General features: G+C 48.3%; 1 long non-coding RNA gene across 1 annotated transcript in view; it reads right to left on the minus strand.

Moving 5' to 3' along the window:
* The window catches only part of LOC147727809 (uncharacterized), a 375,155-nt gene that overhangs the window by 244,775 nt on the left and 106,703 nt on the right, over positions 1–23,677 (minus strand). Inside the window, exon 2 of the long non-coding RNA XR_015309517.1 lies at positions 23,068–23,197. This is a non-coding gene — a long non-coding RNA (uncharacterized LOC147727809). The remainder of the gene's footprint in view (positions 1–23,067; positions 23,198–23,677) is intronic.

The following is a 23,677-nucleotide window of genomic DNA, read 5'->3' on the forward strand; positions in this document are numbered from 1 at the left end:
GAGGCCCTAAAAGCAATGGAGGCCTACCTGGAAACAATTGTAAGACCGCACCGAGTGCCCACAGTGTTCATTCTGGATTTGGCTTGCATCGCACTGACACGCAATTACTTCAGATTTGAGAATATATTTTACATGCAGGTGAAAGGCTCAGCAATGGGGTGTCCCTTTGCCCCAGAAATGGCCACTCTGTGCATGGCCCTATTTGAAGAACGGTTCATTGACAATGACAATCCTTTCAGTGAATATATCACTCAGTGGTATAGATACATCGACGACATCTGGTGTGTTTGGAGTGGACTAGAAAACCGATTAATACAATTCCATGAATGGTTGAACATGAGACACCCAGACATCAAGTTCACGATGACGAAAAGCCGTTCAGCTTACATTTCTTGATGTAGAAGTCTTTGAAGAAAACCAAAGATTGACAACGACATTACACCGAAAATCAACAGATAGGAATACCATTCTTCACTATCAGAGTTCTCATCCCAGTAATCTAAAAAACAATTTACCATAAGGACAACTGCTAAGAATCAGATTCAATTGTGCAGGTAAAGAAGATTTCATGGCCAATGCATCTATGTTCTGTGACCAACTAAGAGATCGGGGTTATCCCCGCAAACTGCTGAAACATGCGGTCAAAAGAGCGTGGTATACCCCACGGGAGACGTTGCTAACCAAAAGAGTAAAAACCACTGATGGAAAAACTTGTATGTGTATCTACTTTTGGCCCCCATACCAACAAGTACAAGAAAATCATTCTATCAAATTGGCACCTCCTTTCACAGTTGGAGTACCCAATTGGAAAGCCCCTATTTGCCATGCGCAAAAAGAAATGCATTGGCCAAAAGACAATTCGAGCAGATATGGGAACAGCACCTACCAAAGTTAAAGACTTACGCACACATTGGAATTTACCTCCCATACGAGGTCATCGCAAGTGCGGAAACTGTTCAGTCTGCAGTATGACTATCGAAGGGCAAGAGTTTACACATGATCGCATCAAATGGACCCATTCCGAATTCACCAACTGTAAAACAAGAAATATTGTCTATGCCATCAAATGTCCCTGTTCCAAACTCTATATTGGTAAAACTACACAACAAGTAAACCAGCAAATTGTGCAACACAGATCGCGCATAAAGAATAAAGTACTGACTGCCCTGATGGTCCAACACTTTGTGAACCATAATCACTCAGAGAAAGACTTTGAATGGACAGTTCCGTCCAGTGTCAAGCTGCCTCAACGCGCAGGAAATATGGAAAACATGTTGGCCAAAAAAGAAGCGTATTTAATTCTGAAATTCCACTGTACGACTAAAGGATTGAATGACCTAACAGAATTGAATCAAGTGTGAACAAGAGCAATGACCAAAGATGCTAATAACCGTGATTGTTTAGCCACATTTTCAACAACCAATGAAATGTATTCTACACTGAACGACACTCACACTCCAAACAACTACGAGTCCCATAATCCTTTTGAGACAAAGAACAGGAAGAAGAATGTGTATAAGCAGAGCCAGCACAAGCACAGCATGATATGCGTTTGTGGAGAGACACCACCATGAACTGAAGTCCAAGGAACACCACTGAAATGTGAGTTGAGTCATTGTTTCGTTGGGAAATGACCTGCCATGGAATGTGGTTAAAAATCAGCAGCGCGACTTAAAGAATGCAGGGCCATGTGGAGAACTGGTAAACATGCGCGCACTGCAAAAAGCGCTTCTGCATTAGACTGAAACCGCAGAGATGCAGACATTTAATGTCCGATCTGCGATGTTGGGAATGCCACAGCACGCGAAAGGCAAACAATACGGCTCCATGAACCAGCAGCAGTAGTAATACTATCAGAACGATGCGACGCGCACGCAGCGCGAGTACGAAATAAATGGGCGCACACACTTGAAAATGCACAGCATCGATTAAGTTACCTCCTCCCTCTCTCCAGTTCTGACAGGGAGTCATGACTATATAAAAGAAGACAAGGACGAAAAATCCCTCGCTAAAACAACCCCTCGTCAAAGAAGACCAACATCCACAAGTAAGGGAGATGCCACAGCTAGCTCGTCCTGTGCTTAAAATAGTGAGTTACAATGTTTTATTAATGACTACTATTTAGTTTTGCTCTAGGGCGGAATACAAAGCCCCAAACAAATGCCCTGGTTAACTTCAAATTGAAAATATGGACGCAAGGTGGGAGTCATCGGAAAAGAAGTGCGAAGACTCCTGTAAGTTCTATAAATATAGACAGAACCGAATTAATATCTGTAAAAAGTGATCAGACTCAAAGCCCCATATTCATATAATAAATTTGCCTATGTTTAGGTACAGAAGAAAGACCAATAAGAGAACGATCCACAGCAAAGAAGATTAGGTACCCAAAAAGCAGTGCCCGATTTGCCTAAAAAAAAAAAACCTGAGGTCCAAGGGACACTGCTGAAATTTTGGACAGGAAATCATGACTATATAAAAGAAGACAAGGACGAAAAATCCCTCGCTAAAACAACCCCTCGTCAAAGAAGACCAACATCCAGAAGGTGGACTACAAAGCCCCAAACGAATGCCCTGGTTAACTTCAAATTGAAAGGTGGGAGTCATCGGAAAAGAAGTGCGAAGACTCCTGTACAGAAGAAAGACCAATAAGAGAACGATCCACAGCAAAGAAGATACGATTACACCGTGGTCTAAGCCCTGATGAGAATCCCCTAAGGCAGAGGGGGATTGGAAATGCGTCGGCACATCCATACTTACCTGCGAGGGACGCACATCAATTGAGACTCTAGAGAGGGGGTCACTCTATGAAATATACCCCAAGAGCAAACTTTCTTGAAAGACAGTTGTCCCCGCAGTCTACCTGTAATAAGCGCCGCATTGAACTGCATAACGATAATTGTCCTAGCCCTTACAGGTACTGTTTGAATTACCGACTGGTGTAATTGTATGATTTGTATGCATTGTTGTTTTTTCGTTATGTTTTGTTCATTTTGTTATGAGTTCATCAATATACGTTCATATAATAGTGCATATAATGAATGAAATTTGTATTCTTGTATTGCAACAAAAAATATTGAAAGGTTGCTTTAAATTAACTTAAACCATTACAATTGTGAAAGTAAAGTGCAATGTCTTGTCGCGTTGTATTTTGAATCTGCAGAAGTAATTAGCAGTACTCAAACTGGTGGCCAGGTAACCCTTTTTAGAAAAAAGTATTACACGTCCTACCCGGCCCCCTTAACGGACGTAACCCCTATAGTTTAAATTAACTTTTAGAAAATGAGCGTTTCTGTGCTCATATCTCTACTGTTTTGCAGCGTATTTTGCAGCCTGGCTCCAACCCACGTCTAGGGTAGAGTGACAGCTATTCTTTTTGCATACTTCCCAGACAGTCATCATGCAGGAAGGGCTCAGTGTGACATGTGAGGTATCTGCACCCAATGGAATACTGATAGCCTTCCAGGGCTGGGGAGATGGAGGCAAAGCGTGCTTTCATTTGTATAGGCTGTGTCCTTTCATTACACAAAGGGCTGATTGATCACCTAGTGATGTCTGGAGCCAGGGCTGGGGTTGAAAGGGAGTGTTGTGCAATTTTGTAAGTGACCCCTAGATCAAAAACATTTGGAGTATAAGTACAGGGGCTCTGACCCCATTTTGGGAGAGCACTTTTAGAACTGGGACTGAACCTCTGTCAGAGGAACTGCTTCTTGTTTGTTGCCCTGTAGCTTGTTGACTCTGGTGTCACTGGAGACACTTCATGGGACTTGTAACAAGAGCTGGTGGCTCTACATTTGCACATTGCTAGGAGAATGTCTATGCTGCCAGGAGAAACAGCCATTCTACTTTACTGCTTTGCTGTGCTGGCCTGCTGCCTAGTGATTACTGGTCTAAAGGAGAGACTGGAGAAACCAAACACAAGGAGAAGATGGACTGCCACTTTACCAGTACTTCGGATATGCTAGCCTGTTGCTTTTCCATGCTTCTGCATACCAAGGGTTTTCCCCAGGCTCATGGAGTTGTCCTTATGTCCTATTTGGTGAGGTCTGCATTCCGCCCAGGGGCCAGCGTGTCCTGTGTGCTGCAATGGTGAACTGCTGCCGCAGCGCAGAGGGAACTCTTTGAGCACTATGGCTCTGGCACCTGGTGCGTGCTCCTTATATCCCTCAGAACCAGTGCTGTGTGAGGCACCCATGTTTCCTTGACATATCACCATAGTTGAACTATGGCTGCCACCTTCAACCTCAAGGCACTGAGGGGTCGCAAAGGAGGCATAGTCATGCCACACTCCTTCTCGCACGGCTGCACTGAGGAGAGGTCAGTTGCCTGGGCAACACAGAGATGCCTGTGATGTCAGTACTATCGCCAGAGGGAATAAACCAGTGCTGTGCTTCCACTAAAGCCATACCACACTACTTACGACAGACCCGTTGTTTGAGCAGCTCCACTTGGTGACAGTGGTAACGGCAGCGGTCTGATAAACCCTGGAGTGTCCCGGACGCATTGCCACCGTGGCTGTCCAATTTTAAAGTTCTAAATTGAGTCAGTAACTGCTGCATGTAACTGCAGGCAGTTGCCTTGTTTATGCCCATGTTGATCTTGCATACCTCGGGGCACCTGTTCACTCCGGTGTTTTCTTATGGGGTGAGACCTCGAGGGAGACCCCTGATTACCACATGATTTGAAATTACCATATTACAGCTATTAGGCACACAGATTCTACTGTGCCCTGCCCTTGGTGACTAAATCACTGTATAAAGCATAATAGGAGCATAGCAGTGCTGTGCTCTATGTTTTGTAACATGTAGTGATACATGTGTTTTTATCCATTACCTGCACAGGATATGTGCTGCATTATTAATATATCGGTACAAAAGGGGGTGGTGATGGACTGAGCATCTGAATCAATCAAACACTCACACCCAGTCAAAAGATCTGGGTTTAATCCATCAACGTTCTTTAGCCCACTCTGCCACCCCAGTTCAGACATGGCTATATGCAAATCAGTCTGACACTGTGCCTCATGGGAACAGTCCAGTCCGAACTGCCAAGCCATGTCTTCCCTGGACTGGAAACAAGCTACTAGGAACCGGTTTCTGGCATTCCAGCCGACTTCAGCCCGGCTTGCTTGAATCCAGTGGCAAAGTGAGCAAGGGACTCACATCTGAGCATACCCTGCCACACTTATGGCGGCCAAAAGCGGTACAAAAGGGGGTGGTGATGGACTGAGCATCTGAATCAATCAAACACTCACACCCAGTCAAAAGATCTGGGTTTAATCCATCAACGTTCTTCAGCCCACTCTGCCACCCCAGTTCAGACATGGCTATATGCAAATCAGTCTGAACCTGTGCTTCATGGGAACAGTCCAGCCCGAACTGCCAAGCCATGTCTTCCCTGGACCGGTAGCAAGCTACTGAGGACCGGTTTCTGGCATTCCAGCCGTCTTCTGTCCATCAACTGTGTTTTTTGCAATTTTCACCCCGAGTGGGCTGGGTATGCTCACACAGCTCTGATGATGCACCTCAGGCACGGGGCTGATGCAGTTATTATTCACACAGCTCTGATGATGCACCTCAGGCACGGGGCTCACAGCTGTTATTATTCACACAGCTCTGATGATGTGGTGTGGGCAGAGTATTAAGGCAGAGTGTTGAAGGCAGAGAGCAGAGTGTTGAGGGCAGAGGGCAAAGTGCAGAGTGTTGAGGGCAGATGGCAGAGTGTTGAGGGCAGAGGGCAGAGTGTTGAGGGCAGAGTGCAGAGTGTTGAGGGCAGAGTGTTGAGGGCAGAGTGAAGAGGGTTGAGTGCAGAGTGTTGAGTGCAGAGTGTTGAGTGCAGAGGGCAGAGTGCAGAGGGCAGAGTGTTGAGGGCAGAGTGGTGAGGGCAGAGTGTTGAGGGCAGAGGGCAGAGTGCAGAGTGTTGAGGGCACAGTGTTGAGGGCAGAGTGTTGAGGGCAGAGGGCAGAGTGTTGAGGGCAGAGGGCTGAGGGGAGAGTGTTGAGGGCAGAGTGCTGAGGGTAGAGTGTTGAGGGCAGAGGGCAGAGTGTTGAGGGCAGAGTGTTGAGGGCAGAGTGCAGAGTGTTAAGGGCAGAGGGCAGAGTGTTGAGGGCAGAGTGCAGAGTGTTGAGGGCAGAGTGTTGAGGGCAGAGTGTAGAGTGTTGAGGGCAGAGTGCAGAGTGTTGAGGGGAGAGGGCAGAGTGCAGAGGGCAGAGTGTTGAGGGCAGAGTGTTGAGGGCAGAGGGCAGAGTGTTGAGGGCAGAGTGTTGAGGGCAGAGTGCAGAGTGTTGAGTGCAGAGGGCAGAGTGCAGAGTGCAGAGGGCAGAGTGTTGAGGGAAGAGGGCAGAGTGTTGAGGGCATAGGGCAGAGTGTTGAGGGCAGAGTGTTGAGGGCAGAGTGCAGAGTGTTGAGGGCAGAGTGTTGAGGGCAGAGTGTTGAGGGCTTAGGGCAGAGTATTGAGGGCAGAGTGCAGAGTGTTGAGAGCAGAGTGCAGAATGTTGAGGGCAGAGTGTTGAGGATAGAGTGTTGAGGGCAGAGGGCAGAGTGTTGAGGGCAGAGGGTTGAGGGCAGAGGGTTGAGGGCAGAGTGTTGAGGGCAGAGTGTTGAAGGGATCCTTTATTTTGGCATCAGTGTGGATGAAACTTTGAACTGTATTGTATTGTAATTGCATTTATATAGCGCTTACTACCCCTGACGTGGCGTCAAAGCGCTTTTTCGGCGGGTAGCACGCTACTCCGGGACCCGTAGAAGATTAGTGTTGAATTAGTATAGTGAAACATGCAAGTACATTTTATGTGGTGGATAGGTTAGGCAGTTATTTGGATATGAAATGATAGCAGAAGGATAGAGGAGGACAAAGGTTAGTATTTATTTATTGCTTGTTGACTCACGGTATTCCGGAAGCCTATAAAGGATTAGTGGTGAATTAATTTGGTGAAATATGAGGTAATTTTAGTGGTGGATATTAGTCTGTTACTTGGAGTGAAAAGGATAGCGGAGGGATAAAAGGGGAAGAAAGATTAGCATTCATGTAGCATTTGTTACCCCTGATGGGTGTTGAAGTGCTTTTCTGGTGAGTAGCGCGCCACTCCAGAACCCATAAAGGAATTGTGTTTAAAATTAGTATAGTATAAATATGAAGTCATTTGAGTAGTAGATATGTTATTCAGTTATTTGGGCAGTATATTAGCATAGTTGAATATGGTATTTGGGAAGTGAACATGTTAGTCTGTTAATTTTGATTGAAAAGGATAGTGGAGGGATAATAGAGGGAAAGTTTTTTTGTTGTTTTTTTTAGGTCTTAGCAGTAGGAAGAGAAATGAGAAAAAGGGCAGCATTTCTGGCCCTAGTCCCGAACAGGCTCAAACAGGCAACTACCCTTGTCCTCTCCGCCCTTAGGCTCGATGCCCGGGCTGAGACGCACTAACCCTGGCCTTGTGTAGCCCTAGTAATCAGGTGACCCCTTCAGCCAATAGGAACACTAGCCCTAACACTATCCAATCACAACACTAGCCCTAAAATCTAGAACCAATAGGAGACCAGGACCTGACTGGAAATCTTAGCCCCAGTCCAAGCACCCAATCAGTTCAAAACCCTGATCTCTACTTCCAATAAAGGCCTAAGCCCTACCAGTAGTCCCAACCCAAGTCCAAGCAGCCAGTGGTACAGGTAGCCCTAGACCCTACTTCCAATAGAAATCCTAACCCTAGCCCTAGTCCCAACCCTACAATGATTGAATCACAGACCCAGAAACTAATCAGAACCCTCAAATACCCAACCAATGAGGACATTAATCCTAACCCAATAGAAACACCAGATACAACCAATCAGTGTACATATATGCCAACAACTAGCTGACCATATAAGGTCCCAGCGACCTCAAACAAGGTTTGCTCACCAGGAAGTTGGAAGTTGCTTCTCCTGTTCAATCAATCAATCAATCACTGCATTTGTATAGCGCGCTACTCACCCGGGAGGGTCTCAAGGCGCTGGGGGAGAGGGTTAGGTCCCTGCTCGAACAGCCAGGTCTTGGGCTGCTTCCTGAAGGAGAGGTGGTCCTGGGTCGGCCGAAGGTGGATGGGGAGGGAGTTCTAAGTCTTGGCTGCAAGGAGGAGTGTGGCTCAATGGTTAGAGCGGCAGACCCTGATGCAGAGCTTTGGCCCGGGACCAGGGTTCAATTCCCGCCTCAGCGGGTCTTGGGCTCAATTTCCTCGGACCTGACAATTCTCGCCCCGGTGCCTATTCTAATCATGGGCCCCATGCTGCAACTCTGGGCAATAGCTTGCTTAACCTCCACTCCGGCCCCAACAGCGCTAGGATGCCTGGCTTCACCCTGGGGGTGCCCAGGACTGGACACTTCACAGGGAAAGCCAGGAAGGGTTCCACAGCGGTATGAGTAATATCGCCAGGAAACCGCTTGGTGGCAGTGCGCTCTACAAATACCTTGACATTTACATTTACATTTAAGGTAGGAGAAGGATCTTCCTCCGGCAGTGGCTCAGCGGATGCGTGGTACGCAGGCGAGGGCGTGGCTCGCTGAGCGTAGCTGGCGGGTGGGCGTGTAGAAGGTCAGGCGGTCGTTGAGGTACTTTGGGCCCAGGTCGTGGAGAGCCTTGTGTGCGTGGGTGAGGAGCCTGAACGTGATTCTCTTGCTGATGGGGAGCCAGTGCAGGTCTCTCAGGTGTCCGGAGATGTGGCTGTGTCATGGGATGTCCAGGATGAGTCGTGCGTAGGCGTTCTGGATGCGTTGGAGTCTTTTTTGAAGTTTGGCTGTGGTTCCGGTGTAGAGGGTGTTCGCGTAGTCCAGTCGGCTGGTGACGAGTGCCTGGGTGACGGTCTTCCTGGTTTCAGTGGGGATCCATCGGAAGATTTTGCGGAGCATGCGCAGGGTGTTGAAGCATGATGAGGAGATGGCGTTGACTTGTCTGGTTATCGAGAAGGAGGAGTCCAGGATGAAGCTGAGGATCCGTGCATGGTCCGTTGGTTTGGGAGTGGTGCCCAGGGCAGGGGGCCACCAGGAATCGTCCCAGGCGGAGGGCGATGATCCCAGGATGAGGACTTCCGTCTTGTCTGAGTTCAGTTTCAGGCAGCTGTTCTTCATCCACTTGGCGACGTCTTTCATCACTTCATGTAGACTAGCTCTGGCGGTGGTGGGGTCGTTGGTGAGGGAGCGGATCAGCTGGGTATCGTCGGCATATGAGATGATGTTGAGGTTGTGTTGGCATGCGATGTCTGCGAGGGGGCTCATGTAGACGTTGAAGAGGGTTTGGCTGAGTGAAGATCCATGTGATACGCCGCAGTTGACTTCGGTGGCTTCAGATCTGAACGGGGGGAGGCGGCCTCTCTGGGTTCTTCGGCCGAGGAACGAGATGATCCACTTCAGTGCCTTCTCTTGGATTCCGATGATGCTGAGGTGCTTTACTAGGGTGCGGTGGCAGACAGTGTCGAACGCTGCGGAGAGGTCCAGGAGGATGAGGGCCGCTGTTTCCCCGTTGTCAAGCAGGGCTCTAATGTCATCGGTGGCTGCGATCAGGGTGGTCTCAGTGCTGTGGTTGGCTCGTAAACCGGACTGTGAGGGGTCGAGGGATCCGTTTGTCTCGAGGAAGGCGGCGAGCTGTCTGTTGACGGACTTTGGCAGGAAAAGGGAGGAGCGAGATGGGGCGGAAGTTCTTGAGGTCGGTGGCGTCCGCTGTGGGTTTCTTCAGGAGGGCGCTGAGCTTGGCGTGCTTCCAGCTCTCCGGGAAGGTGGCGGTGAGGAAGGAGGCGTTGATGATGTCCCGGAGATGGGGTGCGATGATGGCATCGGCCTTGTTGAAGACGTGGTGGGGGCAGGGGTCGGTGGGGGATCCGGAGTGGATGGAGTTCATCGTGCGGGTGGTGTCTTTGGTGCTGACCGGGGTCCAGTTGCAGAGGGTGGTGGTGGCGGGCGTTGGTTCGGTGGTTGGGTGCGTGGTCTGTGTTCAGAATCTCCTAGGAGACAGACAGGCTCAATCCACACTTAGGACTTCTGCAGGAAAAGGCTTCACTAACTCAAAATCTAACAATACTGTTTGAATAAAACGTTACTCCCCCTGCTGGACAAAAAACGAAGTGCACAGGCCCAGTAGATACAGTTTAAAGAGCTCACAGAAGCACCCTTTGATGTAGAATATCCCTGTTGCTGGGGGGGGGGGGAGGGGGCCTGGCCTCACTGGCTTGTGAACATATAACCCTCACACCGTGCCCATTCCGTGGAAACCATAACTATGCCCCCCCGCCCGTCTACCATCCTTACCAGAAAGTTAGCCAACAATGCGCTCTATTGTTGCGGTCGTTGTTGGCCGCAGTTTTATTATGATTGTACATATGCTGGTTATACATTTGTCATTTGCGAACTGCATGCTTGTCATAAATCATACATATCATAAACCATCCTGGGCTGATACTGTTGTGGTACCTCTCAGTTCGTAAATGGCATGCCCAAACCAGTTCTTTTGTTAGTTCTTGGTAGTCCTCTTTGTTTGTCCCTTCTGGGATCACCATTTGGCTGATCACCCACGCCCTCTGCGTGTAGGGAGGGTAGCTTCTCTCTCTGGAGTTAGGCCCCCAGCTCACTACCTTTTGCGCCCTGCCGTCCGGCCGGGTCTGGGCCGCGAGCGCCGTCGCCTTTGCTACTACGCTCTTTGGCGCGGCCACCTCACCCTGCCGTGCGGCATCCAAAAGTGAGTGGCCCTCATCCTACACACCGCCTGTCGGTGTGTCTCCTCTGCCAATCATTGTACCAATTTCCGCCACGCCGCAGGTAGGCTACCGTCTTTCCGTGGCTCCCCCCACGACAAAATTGTTTGTTTCTTTTTTTTTTTATCTGCAACCTGCGAGGACCATTGTGCCCCACAAGTTGTCCCAGAAGACTCTCATCCCTCCGACGGAGAGATTTACCCCGTCTGGCCCGTACAATTCCGGGCGTCCTGGGTGATTCAGACCATGTCTGGCAGATTCCAGCCCGTTTGTCTTGCAGAATTTGTGCATTGCGATGTTCAGTTTTCTCCTGGCATTATCCACCGCCTTGTTGGACTCTGTGCCCCTCCAATGCCTCCTGCTAACCATCTCGGACCATATGACCGTCGTGTCACCGAACCATGTAGCCGCCCTGGTGAGGTCCGTCTGGATAGCCTGCCCCAATGCTTTGCGTCCCATCTGGGTCAGGTCGTTGCCGCCGAGATGAATGACCAGGACATCCGGATGCCATGCTGAATCTGCCAGTAGATTGTCCAGTGTTGCTGGTAGTTGATTCCATGTCATCCCTGGCTGCCCCAGCCAGCTAATGCATGTTGCTTTGGGTTTGTTCGCCAACCTGTGTCCCGACTGCTGCCACCAGGTCTCCATCCTGGACAAAAAGAAATGTCCCACCACCCATACCAGCCGTGGGCGTCTCCCTGCTGAAACAAGCATAGCAACATTAAGGTGGCATGCTGCGCACCAATACCTTTTGACTGCAGACTGGGGTGCGGAGGTGGAAGTTCTGACACCCTGCCGTGCGGCATTCCAAGGTGCCCTACTTGCTGCTCCCAAAGTGACTGCCCCTCCCCATTCAATGCCTGTTCAGTTTTACAAAAATTGAGGCCGGATGTACGTCTTGTAGGCCTGGGACCGCCATCTGCCGACGGCGATTCTTTCCTCTGGCATGCCATGCTGCGATGCCGAGGTGGCTGCGCCGATTCTAAAAGAGTGAGGGGCAAAGCATTCCGGGTGGAGCCCGTTTTTTTGGAAGCCCTGGCGCATAACCGCAGTGAATTGGAAATTGCTCAAGTTACTCCCATCCTGATGTGTGAAGAGCAGTCCTTCGCCTGCACCTGGCGTCCGGAATGCATTGGAGCCACATAATCCCGCCCTTACCTGCCTTGTCAGTTTTTGACCTTCTTAACCTTATCTCTACTGCCTTTATTAAGGGTCTGATGTCTGAGGCCTGGAGACACCATTGGGCCGGGCCCCGCTAGTTAGATGCCACCAATTCGCTGATGTGGAAGGCGCCAAAAAATGCAGTGGTAAATGCTGCCCTGAAGAGTTGAAGTTCAAAACTGTCTTTTGTAACCCATACTAATGCTTCTAGTAGCTGGTCCAGCTTTTTAAAATCAATGGGGCGCCTGGTGTCCGCCCTTACCCCCTCAGCTCTTTTCCACCCTTTTAATGCTGTTTTGAGGTATAGGGGCGCCGTGGGATCCTCCCCGTGTGGATCTTGGCAAAATGGGCAATGGCTACCAGATGAGCCTGCGCCCACGACCTTGTCTTTTTGTTATTAAATGCCCACTGTATAAATTTCTCCAACGCTGTTTGTGTCCCAGCCCTATTGCCCAGTGACTGTATGCCCCCAATTCTCATTACTGTGGCTGCGTACTTCTTGTACCTTCTGGTTGCCTCGGGGGTAAGTGAGTGATTTACCAGTGTGAATAAGTCTATCCCCCCAGGTCACACAGGTATGCCGGGAAAGGGGTCATCTCCCTGTCTTCCCCTGGCACCAGCTCTCTGAATAGTTTCATCTGAAATCGTGAAAGGGCGTCTGCCGCCGTGTTCTCCACCCTCAGCACATGGCGAGCCTTCAGCTCCAAATTTCCCTCCAGCTGCAATTTAATCAACTGACGCATTAACCTTAACGTGTCAAGGCACCTCGCTGCGCCTTTGCTAATGGCCTGTACTACCCCCTTATTGTCAGACCAGAGGGTTAGCTTCATGTCTCTTAGCTCCTGTTTCCATATTGTTAGTGCCACTATTATTGGAAAAAGTTCCAAGAACGTGATATTACTGGTGGTGCCCTGTCTGTGCCATTTCTCCGGCCACTGGCTCGCACACCACCTTTGCCCTAGGATTGCCCCATAGCACAGGCTCCCTGCCGCGTCCGTAACAAGGGCTATCTGTTTGGCTGTCACCCAACCCTCTCTCCATATCAAGATGCCATTAAAATTTTTGAGGAACTCATCCCACAAGAGTAGGTCCTGTTTAACCCCTGCTCCTAGCCGGATGTGGTAGTGTTTGTGGGTGATGCCTGCTGTCAGCTGCGTCAAGCGCCTGGCAAAAACTCTCCCTGCGGGAATGACCCTGGCCGCGAAATTGAGTTTCCCAATCAGGCCCTGCAATTCGCGGAGTGTGGCCTTACTCCGGCCAGACAAGTTCCTAACCTCCTCCCTGATATCCTTCACCTTGTCCTCCGGCAGCCTGGCTGTCCCAGCTATGGAGTCCAGCTCCATGCCCAAGAACGTAAGTCTCGTGGTTGGGCCCATGGTCTTTTCGGATGCTAAGGGGACCCCCAATATCCCAGCCAGCTCTTCAAAAGCAGCCAGGGCGTCCCCGCATGTGGAGGATCCTGCGGGGACAGTGCACATGAAGTCATCCAAGTGATGAAGTTTCCCACCCCCGGGTGTCTGTCATGAAAGGCCCACTCCAGGAAGGTAGCAAATTGTTCAAAATATGCACATGATATGGCGCAACCCAGGGGCATGGCTTTGTCGATAAACAGGTCCCCCTCCCATTGGAAGCCCAACAGGTGAAAACTGGCAGGGTTGACTGGTAAGAGGCGAAATGCGGATTCAATGTCCGCCTTGGCCATTAGTGCCCCTTTACCTGCTGCCTTTACCAGGTCAATTGCATCATCCACAGATGCGTAGCCCACTGAGCAAGCCTCTGGGGCGATCCCATCGTTCACGGAGGACCCGTCAGGGAATGAGAGGTGGTGTATGAGTCTAAATTGCCCTGGCTCCTTCTTGGGGACCACCCCCAGGGGGGAGACAACTATGCCCTTGTGCAACTGTGGAGGGAGAGGTCCCTCAATTCTGCCCAATGACTTCTCTTTATCCAATTTGGCGCTCACCACGTCAGGGTAGTTGGATTGCGGATTTTAGATTGCTGGCCCCCTCTAGTGGCAGAGGGCCCATGAATGGGATCACAAAACCATCCTCAAAACCTCCCACCAGGACCGTGGCGTCTGTTCTGTTATGGTATTTGTTAGCTAGTCTGTGCAGCTGTTGTGTGTTAACTGGGGATCTGGCCAGCTGGCAATCTTGCAGGTCTCTCAAATCCCCCCCACCTGTTGTCTTGAATCTAGTGTATCTTATTCTTGTTTTTTTTGTTCCTTTTTGGCTCACGCTTACTCCGACATGCCACTGCCGGGTGCCCTCCCCCGCAGCTTGAGCATGGGTGCTGGAATTTGCACGCGGCGCCCCATGAGCAATCCCCGGCATCGTATTTTCAGCAAATGGCCGTGGCACCATCGGGGGACAGGGGTATCCCTGCCCTGTGCTTCGCCCTGTGGAATGACCTGCCCGTTCCCTTGTGGTGAGAGCTCCGAAAGGACTGGTCGCTTTTTCCTGCCCAAGCTTTTACCTCCTTGGCCACTAGCATCTTATGTATAAAGCCAGAAACATCCTCCTCATTCCATTCCATCTCAGGGTGTCTCTGCATCTTCAGCCTGAAACCCTTGTCATATTCCAGCCAGGCGTCCCCCGGAAACTGCCACTGTGCCCAGTGAATATTGACCTCGTAGAGCCATAAATCTGCGGCGCAGCGCGGGAATCTTTCAACTATAATGCAAGCCATAATTCTAAATGCATCCAGCCAATTGTCAAAGTTCCTTTCCTTCCTAGCGCTGCGCCTTTCCCTCCTGTCCTCGTCCTTCTTATCGCAAGTTGTGAGGTCCAGTCCCTCAAGCTGGATCTCAAGCAGGGAGAAAATATCTATAAATTCTTTACGCCATATCCTCTCCTTGACTGCCAGGGGGATAAGACAGGCTACGCCGGTGGCTCTTGTGACAAATACGCCAGACCGGGGGACGGCCTGGTGTATGGATCAGTAACTAGACCCTCGTGCGTTGTCGTACTTGCAATGCTATTGTACCCCCATGCTGCAACTGGGGATCCCTGCCCACCGTGGGCAGTTTGCCCTACCTGCCCTCGTACTCTCGCCTGTCGAGCCCAGCCTGGGTCCAGCAAGTGCCATGGTAGACCTGATGTCTCCTCTGCGCGCTGCTCCTCTGGCCCTATTGCCCCCTGCCCTGCACCCTTAAACCACATAGGCGCCATGGATTTAAGACATTCTTTCATGAGGTTGTTATTATGCTCAGCATTCGCCATGCTGCTGGTAGCCTCGCTGTCGTCCTCTGCCCTGGTTGGTGGGCCCCCGGTCGGCCGCTCTCTCCTTTGGGGCTTCTTGCTGGGGGCTTTCTTCTGCGGTGTGATTCTGCACTTTTTGGGCGAAGAAGGGCCGGCCTCATCCTCCCTTCATGCTTCTGGGCCGTCCCCCCCTGCCTGCTCCAGGTGCGGCTGCAGCCAATCGCTGCCGTGGACCGCCGATACCTCGTGGTTCCGCTTGAGTAGTTCAGCGACCTCCTCTGGCTGACCGTCGGCCATGACTCTTGGCGGGGTACTGCCGCCTCCGGATGTAGCAAGTGGAAATAAATGCTTTCTTCAACTTTCGACTGCTTCAGGAATCGGAGCTACTATGACGTGTGTTATTCTTGTGACAAGCGACCTTTTAGCTTGGGCGCTGAAACAAGCCTGCAGTGCTTGCACAGTATGACGCGGGCACTGGAGCAGGAGCCAAATGGGCAAAGCGTGAAAAAAAAAAAAAAAACGAGCCCCTCCTGCCCCGCTGCTCGAACAGCTGATCCCAGCGCCGGGCGCAGATCCTGGCCGCACGGGACTGGTGGAAAACGGATGGCCTGTGCCGGTGCCCTCGCACGCGGCTGCTGTTAGTCGGTAGTTACTCAATTGCTTGCTCGCTCCTGCCAAGGGCTCTCCGCCGCTCGCGATGTTAATAAAGCGCTTAGGTCCGGCCAAGGGCTCTCAGCCGCTACTCTTAGTCTGAGGTTACCTCACTTAAACGCTCGCTCCTGCCGAGGGCTCTCTGCCGCTTGCGATGTTAATAAAGCACTTAGGTAGGGCTCTCCGCCGCTACTTTCAGTCTGGGTTACTTAAATGTTTGCTCCTGCCGAGGGCTCTCCGCCTCCTCTCCGTTGCCTTGCCGCCTGTTTCCACGTTGTGCCTCTACCCCTAGGCCTCGACCAAGGGGGAAGATGCTCTTCTGTAGGTGTGGTGCGTCACGCACCTCGCTGTCCACCTGAGCCGAGCCTCACTCCGCCACGAAAACACAAAGCATGGGAAGGTCTGTGATGAAATCACCGGCACCGTGGGTAGTTGGGGCGTCTTGATGACAGCGGGTACCGATCATCCGGCAGGCGCACCGCGTTCTTGGCTGCCCAGTCCGCTAGTCCCGTGGTCTTCACGCTGATCGTCCTCTCCGACAGGGCTTCGCCATGCACTGCTACTTCGGGCCTCCTTCTGCAGAAATCAGTCCGGTGCGCCGCGAAGTTATGAGCTACTCAGGTGAGCGGCGACTTATATCTCCATTTCCTTACTCTTGGCGCTCAGATGTTGCCCCCTGATTGGGGGGTTCAAACCTAGCGCCACCTGCCCATTGGTCGCCTTTTGGCGCCTCTGGGCACTCTCCTTTTTGCAGGGTGGCATCTCCTTCCGGCTGGCTTCTGGGCCCTTCAAAGCGCCCAGAACCGGTTTTCCCCTGGGGGCCCGGCGCGGGTTATGGTGCCGGCCCCTGAGCCTCCCCCCTCCTTCGGGGGGGTGAGGCGGCCTCTGCAAAAATGGTGGCTGGGGGTGCACTGTTTTAACACACTGGTCTTCGCACAGAGCAAAGGAGAAATTTGGAGGGAAACAGATTTGTCACCAAGGAATGAGAGGGACAAACTACAGAGGTTGGACTGCAAATCCCACAATTCAACACGGTAATTGCAAGCAATCATGGGCAGGAAAAACCACAAGTTTAAAACACAAAACTGATGATAAAATATGCAATCACAGGCAGGTCAAAACTGCCATTTTAAACTGTAACAACCACATGCAAAGACTAATCACAGAAAGAAAAAATTGTTTTTTTACACAACTTTTGTTTTGGGAAGAGACAGCACTAGTCTGTCTCCTTACCACTTCCTGGACTCTGCTCACTACAATCTGGGGCACAGGTAGGTGAGAATATGTGATTGTCAATTCCAAGGGAAACTTTACTTTTTTACTGTTTGCGTTGGCACCCAGTCCCTTGGTTGGTTGGGCCACTCCCTTAATTGTTTTAAGCAATAGCGCTCTCAAACATCAGGGGCGGGCATTAAATCAGTGAAGGCAAATCAACGTATACAAGCACCATTTGGCTACATTCATAGAGCTTAAGAAGGAGTATAAGAAAGCAATTTGGGAGGCAAAGTACGCAAGGAACAAACAAGACTGGATTGAAATTTTACAAGCCTGTAAATCAAAGTACAACAAAACCCTGTAGGCCCTGAGTAATCTGTTAGAGCAGCAATTCCTAAACTGTGTGCCGTGGCCATCCGGTGCATTGCCAAAACCATCCAGGAGCACTGTGATTGCAGTTGCTGGGCAGAGTCTATTACGAATTACATTGGCCTCTGGAGAGCAGTCTGGGTGCACTGCATATGACGCTCGTTAGGTGGTGCACTTATTGTCCCTCAGTGACGCACCAGAGAGCAGGAGGCATTAACACAGGCAATCTTCCATATCACTAAACCCTGCAAGTCATCAGAAAATATATATCTCGGCTCTGAGCGGATGAACCACCCGCTCTGACAGGTACCACCTCGAGTCGCACCTGAATATAAACACTCTCGGCATCGGAAGAAATTGTCAGCCTCACGTGGTCTGGCTAGCACGCGGTGCTTAATTTGAACCAGTCGTTTCCGATGCTCCACACTGGCACTTAATTGCAGGCACCAGCACTTGGAACAGCTGCTCATTTAAAGATCAGCAGGATAGCAGGTCTTTATTAATTCAATGCATGTTTAAAGCAACTAATAGCAACCACCCAAACCATTTTTAAAGCTTGGGGGCCTTGAACAGTCTGAATTCTCACACTTGTAGCAGTGTGATGGTTAGTAGTTGTGTAGGTTTTGTCACTGGCAGTGTCAATGTGTGATACAAATTGCGGTGGCCGCATCACAAGGGGCCCGGCCCAGATTTGTTTGCAAATTAAGCACTGGATAACAGGCTTCACCACAGCATCTTCTCGCTGAGTTGACCTCGAAGAGAAGTGGGTACTTGTCACTGCGTGGAGTTGCTCCTTTCAGCAGGGGTCAACCAGTGAAGTCCATGGTCAGCCAGGAGATATAACTGGCACGGTAGCTCAACGTTGGCTCTTCTGTTTTTAAAAGTGAAAAAAGCCCAGTGAGAGCAACCCACCCCTGTACAAAAGCCTGGAATGAAAATGCCCATGTGAATAAGTGGCACACCTATTTGTAGCACACTTTCTTTACACACAATAAGTAAATGTGTATACATTTCTTTTTAAATTCCAGATCTTTTATAACAAATAAAACAAATAGCAGATATGGTAAGCTTTCAGTTGTTAGTCTATATGCCAGATTTCTTTTGATATATAAACCAAGCATTTGTTTGCTAGTGTACGTTCCTCCTGTATTACTGTATTATTTTTACAACAAAAATAGAAAGATTGTTGCATGAATGATTCTTAGGGAATCAACTTTATATGCTGCTTTGTTCTATCTAGAGTCCTTAGGTTTATGGTCAAGTCCTGGATTACATTACCTTCTACCTGCTGTAAAGTAGTCAGTTTAATTCTTCTTTCGAGCCAACCTTCTCAAGCATACCCAGAATTAACTCACTGTCCTCAGAAACAATAAATACTTCTGCCCTGTTTTCTATTTATAAAAACAAAATTCTGATTATTAAAACGTCCGTGGAAGCTCCACGGCCAACCTGATCCCTGACCAAACTATCTTTTTGAGGACAGTTTAGAGGCCACAACATTTGCTCTTCAGTCCAAGGATTAAACAGCTTTAAAATAAGGCCTGCCTGCATACAGACTTCAGTAATACCACTCCTTCAGTATTCTGTGCAGTCCCCAAGGTTGCCCATCGCCCTGTGGATAAATTGGTTCATCTTCCTTCTGAGGCCCAGCCCATAGTGCAACACACTAGGAGAACCTTGGATTTCCCTTTCAACCATCCATTTCTAAAGTGAAAGAATCACAGTTTACCAGGAAAATGCATTCTTTAGAGACATAATGTTTGAGGTAGATGTTGGTGAGGTTCAGGGTTATCACTTAAAGACTATTGTTCCTAAGAAGTGAAAAAAATTAGTAAAAGTGTTGTAGGGGTGAGTAAAGAAAAAGTGAACCTGAGAGCTTACAGTTCAGTGAGTGGGGCAATGCTAAATAGATGTGCTTTTTGAGGAAATGTAAGAGGGAGAGGGTTGATGTGAGTGGGCATAAAAAGTGACAAATAAGCCATAAGAAGACTATGGAAAGCGGAACTAGCAGACATGTTCATCTGAAATGATGGTGGAGCGTGTCCAGCAGTGGTTCCCAGACTGTGCGTGTGGCACCCCAGTGCCTATGGCTCATTTGGTGGGATGTAACCAGATACAGGCTGAGCACACACAAACAGTAAACAGATGCAGTGGCCCGAGGGCTCATAAATATTGTGAAAAAAGAGAGTAGACTTATCCTAGCATTGCACACACTATTCTGCATACCTTCATCACATTTATTTTCAGGGATTAAAATGGAAGTACTACAGAGGCTAGGCTTACACCCCCCCCCCCCCCCCCCAAAGAAAAAATTAATGCAATGAGAAGCCGCGGCCAACAGCCAATTGGTGAAGAGAGCTGCGGGTCAAAAAAGATTGAGAACCATTAAGCTAGAGCACAATTCCACCTGCACTGCTGGCAATAACGTTGAGCCACAAACCCAGCTTCCACACATTGGGACATTATATCGCAGCGACTGTCACGCTCCACACTCCAGGCTCCACTGTTCACAATCAACAAGAGTAACATTACAACTCCTTCTTTCCCCCAGGCCATTAGTGACGCACAAATAAAGAAAATAAGGGGCTAACTGACACCAGGCTCAAATGTGGTGCAGCTTTAATCTATAGGTATAACCCAGACTTGTGGAATAAATTACAAATGTAGTTTGGTAACCAGGTAACGCTAGTGGCGCTCTACTCTTGTCACAGGTTAAGTACACCTTCAATTTGCAACCTTGGTGGTGCTCAAAAGGGAAGAAAGATTGGTTACCAATTCAATCTTGTGGTTGCCTTCCTCTGAAGGGTACTTCATACATTCAAAATCGACCCTGAGCACACAGTTAGTAAGTTCAACAGTCCATGATATATTGAGAAAGTCCAGTTTTTTCAATCCAATGTCCATGTATTTATTCAGTGTTTCCAATTCTCAAAACGGAAACAGGTAAACTTTTCTAGACACAGCTAGATCTTCAGTTCACAGAGCAAAACAGCAAACACGTGTTTAGTCATACAGTATGATGCACATTTGACCTCCTTAGGTCCTTAGGGCTGATAAGAAGAATTCCTTATAAATTGTAAATGATAAAGTATTCCAATTGTATGAATCCTATAAGATCAGAAACCTTGTACCTCGCTAAATTCTTCTTAACAAGTATCAGTTTCTGTATCAAAATTCTGAGTATATAATAATATGACCAAATGTAAGTGCTTATAAGCTACGGTATAGGCGATCAAGATCTGAGAGTGATATTTCATCCAGCAACTTCCCTAGAGCTCAAGTAAGAGACAAGTATAGAAAAACGAAATAAATATCACGAGTTTGTGACCTGTAAGGATTACTTTGTCCTGGTAGTCCTATTCTCTCGAAGGCGTACACCGTTGAGAGAAGAGGACTACCAGGACAAGCCATTCCAATACGCAGACAATGTAATCCTCATAAATGTAACCCTGATTGGCCTGCAAAACTTGTTGAACAGACTGACTCTTTATTGCACAACAAATGGTATGACAGTCAATTTAGAAAAAAATAAAATAGTCATCTTTGGAAATGCTCATTAAGAGAAGGGTAAATGGTACCTGCAAGGCAATCCAGTAGAAAAGAGCTCCAGCTAGAAATATCTTGGGGTCTGGTTCCAATAACACCACTCTCAGGCTACATCTAAATACCATGAAGCCGTGCCTTGCTTCACTCATACTAAATTCCCCCCACTGACTTGGAAACCAATTCTGCAGCAATTAAAGCAAAGCCAACCCCAATGTTTACTGTGGATCAGTAGTCTTCCCGGGAAAGTTAAGCATTTTTCCGAACAACGCCCAGAGCAAAGTCTTTCACCTCATATTCCATCCAGGGTCAGATTGGGAATGCGGGCACTCGGGAAATGGCTGAAGGGCCGGTAGCCGAGTTCTAGCTGTGAGCTGCTTATTTGGGCAGCCTGAGGCTGTCTGTGCAGTTAGGATGCACCCAGAGGCCCAGTGGGTGCCTGAGTGGCCTTTCTGGAGGCAGATGGTCGAATGTATCACTCCCTTTCTGTCGCTGGGCCGGCCCATTAATGTATGCTGATTGAGTGGGGGCAGGGGGCCTGAGCAGAAGTGGTCTCACTTGCATTCATGTTTTGATAAACAGTGTGAACTAATCTGTGCATTTAAAAAAAAAAATTCTGAGTGAAGTTAAAAAAAACATGCCCCCCCCCACCCCGTTTCTTTTCATATAACTTTGCTGTGCTGAAGCAGTGTTTTTGCGGAAAGGCAATATGCAAATGTGGGCCACTTTTTTGGTATGCCTAAATCTAACCCGGATTCCATCCTCCACAGGACACATCTCCTGTACAAAATCCTTTAAGAATTCGGGCTACAAGAGCCTGGGCTAGTGCAGCAAAGCGCCCTCCTCAAGTACCGGTCATCCCTAAGAATGGGTCCCCCGAATGCACTTAAAGCCCTAACTAGGAAAGAGATTCAGTACAACAGTCAAACAAACTGTTTGGGCCCACGTGAGAGGCGAGGCCTTAGGAGCACTGGACTCACAACATCTATGGGAACCACACTTACCCCATAATGTTTTTAAACTTGCAATGAACAAATAAACAAAGCTATTATCTTGGGTGCAAGTCAAGGAACGTTTTCAAAAGCGTAAACACTTGTGGTTATGGATCAATACATACAAATCACAGAGCTACCTTTTTGAAACTGTTGATCCAGCGCCAATATCAATATTTGATCGATACTCAACAATTCACTACAATGGTCCATACAAATTTACCCATATCCCTGATGCACTGGTGTCAATTTGCTTCGTTAATCACTTATTTGTTTTATAAATCTCCTAGGACATCCGTTAAATACCTAATCTTGATATCAACTCTTCTTTTACTTGGTCAATGGACCAATTAGTTGAATAGTTGACGGTAATGATAATAGTAACTCACCAATCATTAGTCAAAATTAATTACAGACCCTCGGTAAGTATATTAATTTTTTTCCCCTCAGATTTCAAGGTAAATGCTCATCTGCATCAGGTCACAATTACAAACATCGAATCTCACGACAGGAGAAATAATAGCATTTTACACAGACTCATTATGCAATGAAGGAGTGGATAGAGTAAGAGACAAAGGATTCAGCCAAATGATAGATGAAGAGACAATAGGTTCATCTAAAATAATGCATATCAATATATTGTTGACGGCGTGGATAGGTGGAGAGTCTAAAGATTCAGAGAACAAGTACATTAATGCTGAGATTTCAAAAATGATTTAAGCTACATACAAACCTATCGGTCTGTTGCAAAAGCCCACCCCCCTGAACCCAGGAGATGTTAGAGGTTTCCCAAAAGATAATCAGGAAATGCAAGATATTTGGACAGGAACAGCACAGGATAGGAACAGCTAGACCTTTCTACAAACAGACGGACAGCGACGCATCTCCCCTCTTCTCTTCTTTCCCCTAAGCTTCTTCGGCATGCCCCTGTAGGCACCCTAATTATAGTCTAAATTGACATGTCCATCCCTCAAATGTTGCATTTTACTAACTCACACAGGGATTGGTGGGAGGGGAGGTGGTGTTATCACACAACCATGACTTTACATTTATTCAAAAGCGTTTTTGTGTACAACAGGTCCCGTGGTCAGAACTTCAGCTTATTCACATGCTCCCCACACTAGCAGCACATTTGCATTCTTTTTAATATGAATTATAGTCATTTGCAGAGAACATCTCCGGTCCCATGCTCGGGTATAGTAGTTGGCAGGCGACCGACAAACTGACCTTCACTCCTTCATGTCATATGCGGTGCACAGCACATCATTTTCTCCTCTTCGCAGAACGAACTCGCTCCAAACAATTTCCCCCTCCGACCATAGCTAAGTTAAATAAGATGGCGTCTTCATCGAATTCACTAAAGTAAACAGAAATTAACATTTATTAATTATGTGATAATGTAACCATCACTGTTTACCTCCCACAATTTACTACTTCCAATTAATGTTACCTAGCATAAGCCTAGTGCGAACAAGCGGCATTAATCATTACATTTAAAGGAAAATATGACATGCAAATACTGAAGCACTTGGGGCCTATTCATGCAATTTCTTCGTTTCTTCAAAAACATAGAAGTTATTTCAATACTGTATGATTATGTGTTAATTCAGGCATGAGCAAAGCAGTTCCCCTGTGTGTATGTGGGTACACTTTAGGTTCACTAGGTCTACTTACTGTTAGTACGTATAATGAGGGTTCTCGATTCGAGCAGGCTTCATTTTTGTGAAACACTGCTCCATCAATTCCCTCCTCTGATGGCTTTTAGAGGCCATCATAAAATACCTACCATACCAAGTACCTTCTTTATTCATTTTTTTTTTAAACTCCGTATTCTTTT

This window comes from Lissotriton vulgaris, chromosome 3_1 (assembly GCF_964263255.1).
Source record: "Lissotriton vulgaris chromosome 3_1, aLisVul1.2, whole genome shotgun sequence".
Taxonomy (NCBI): domain Eukaryota; kingdom Metazoa; phylum Chordata; class Amphibia; order Caudata; family Salamandridae; genus Lissotriton; species Lissotriton vulgaris.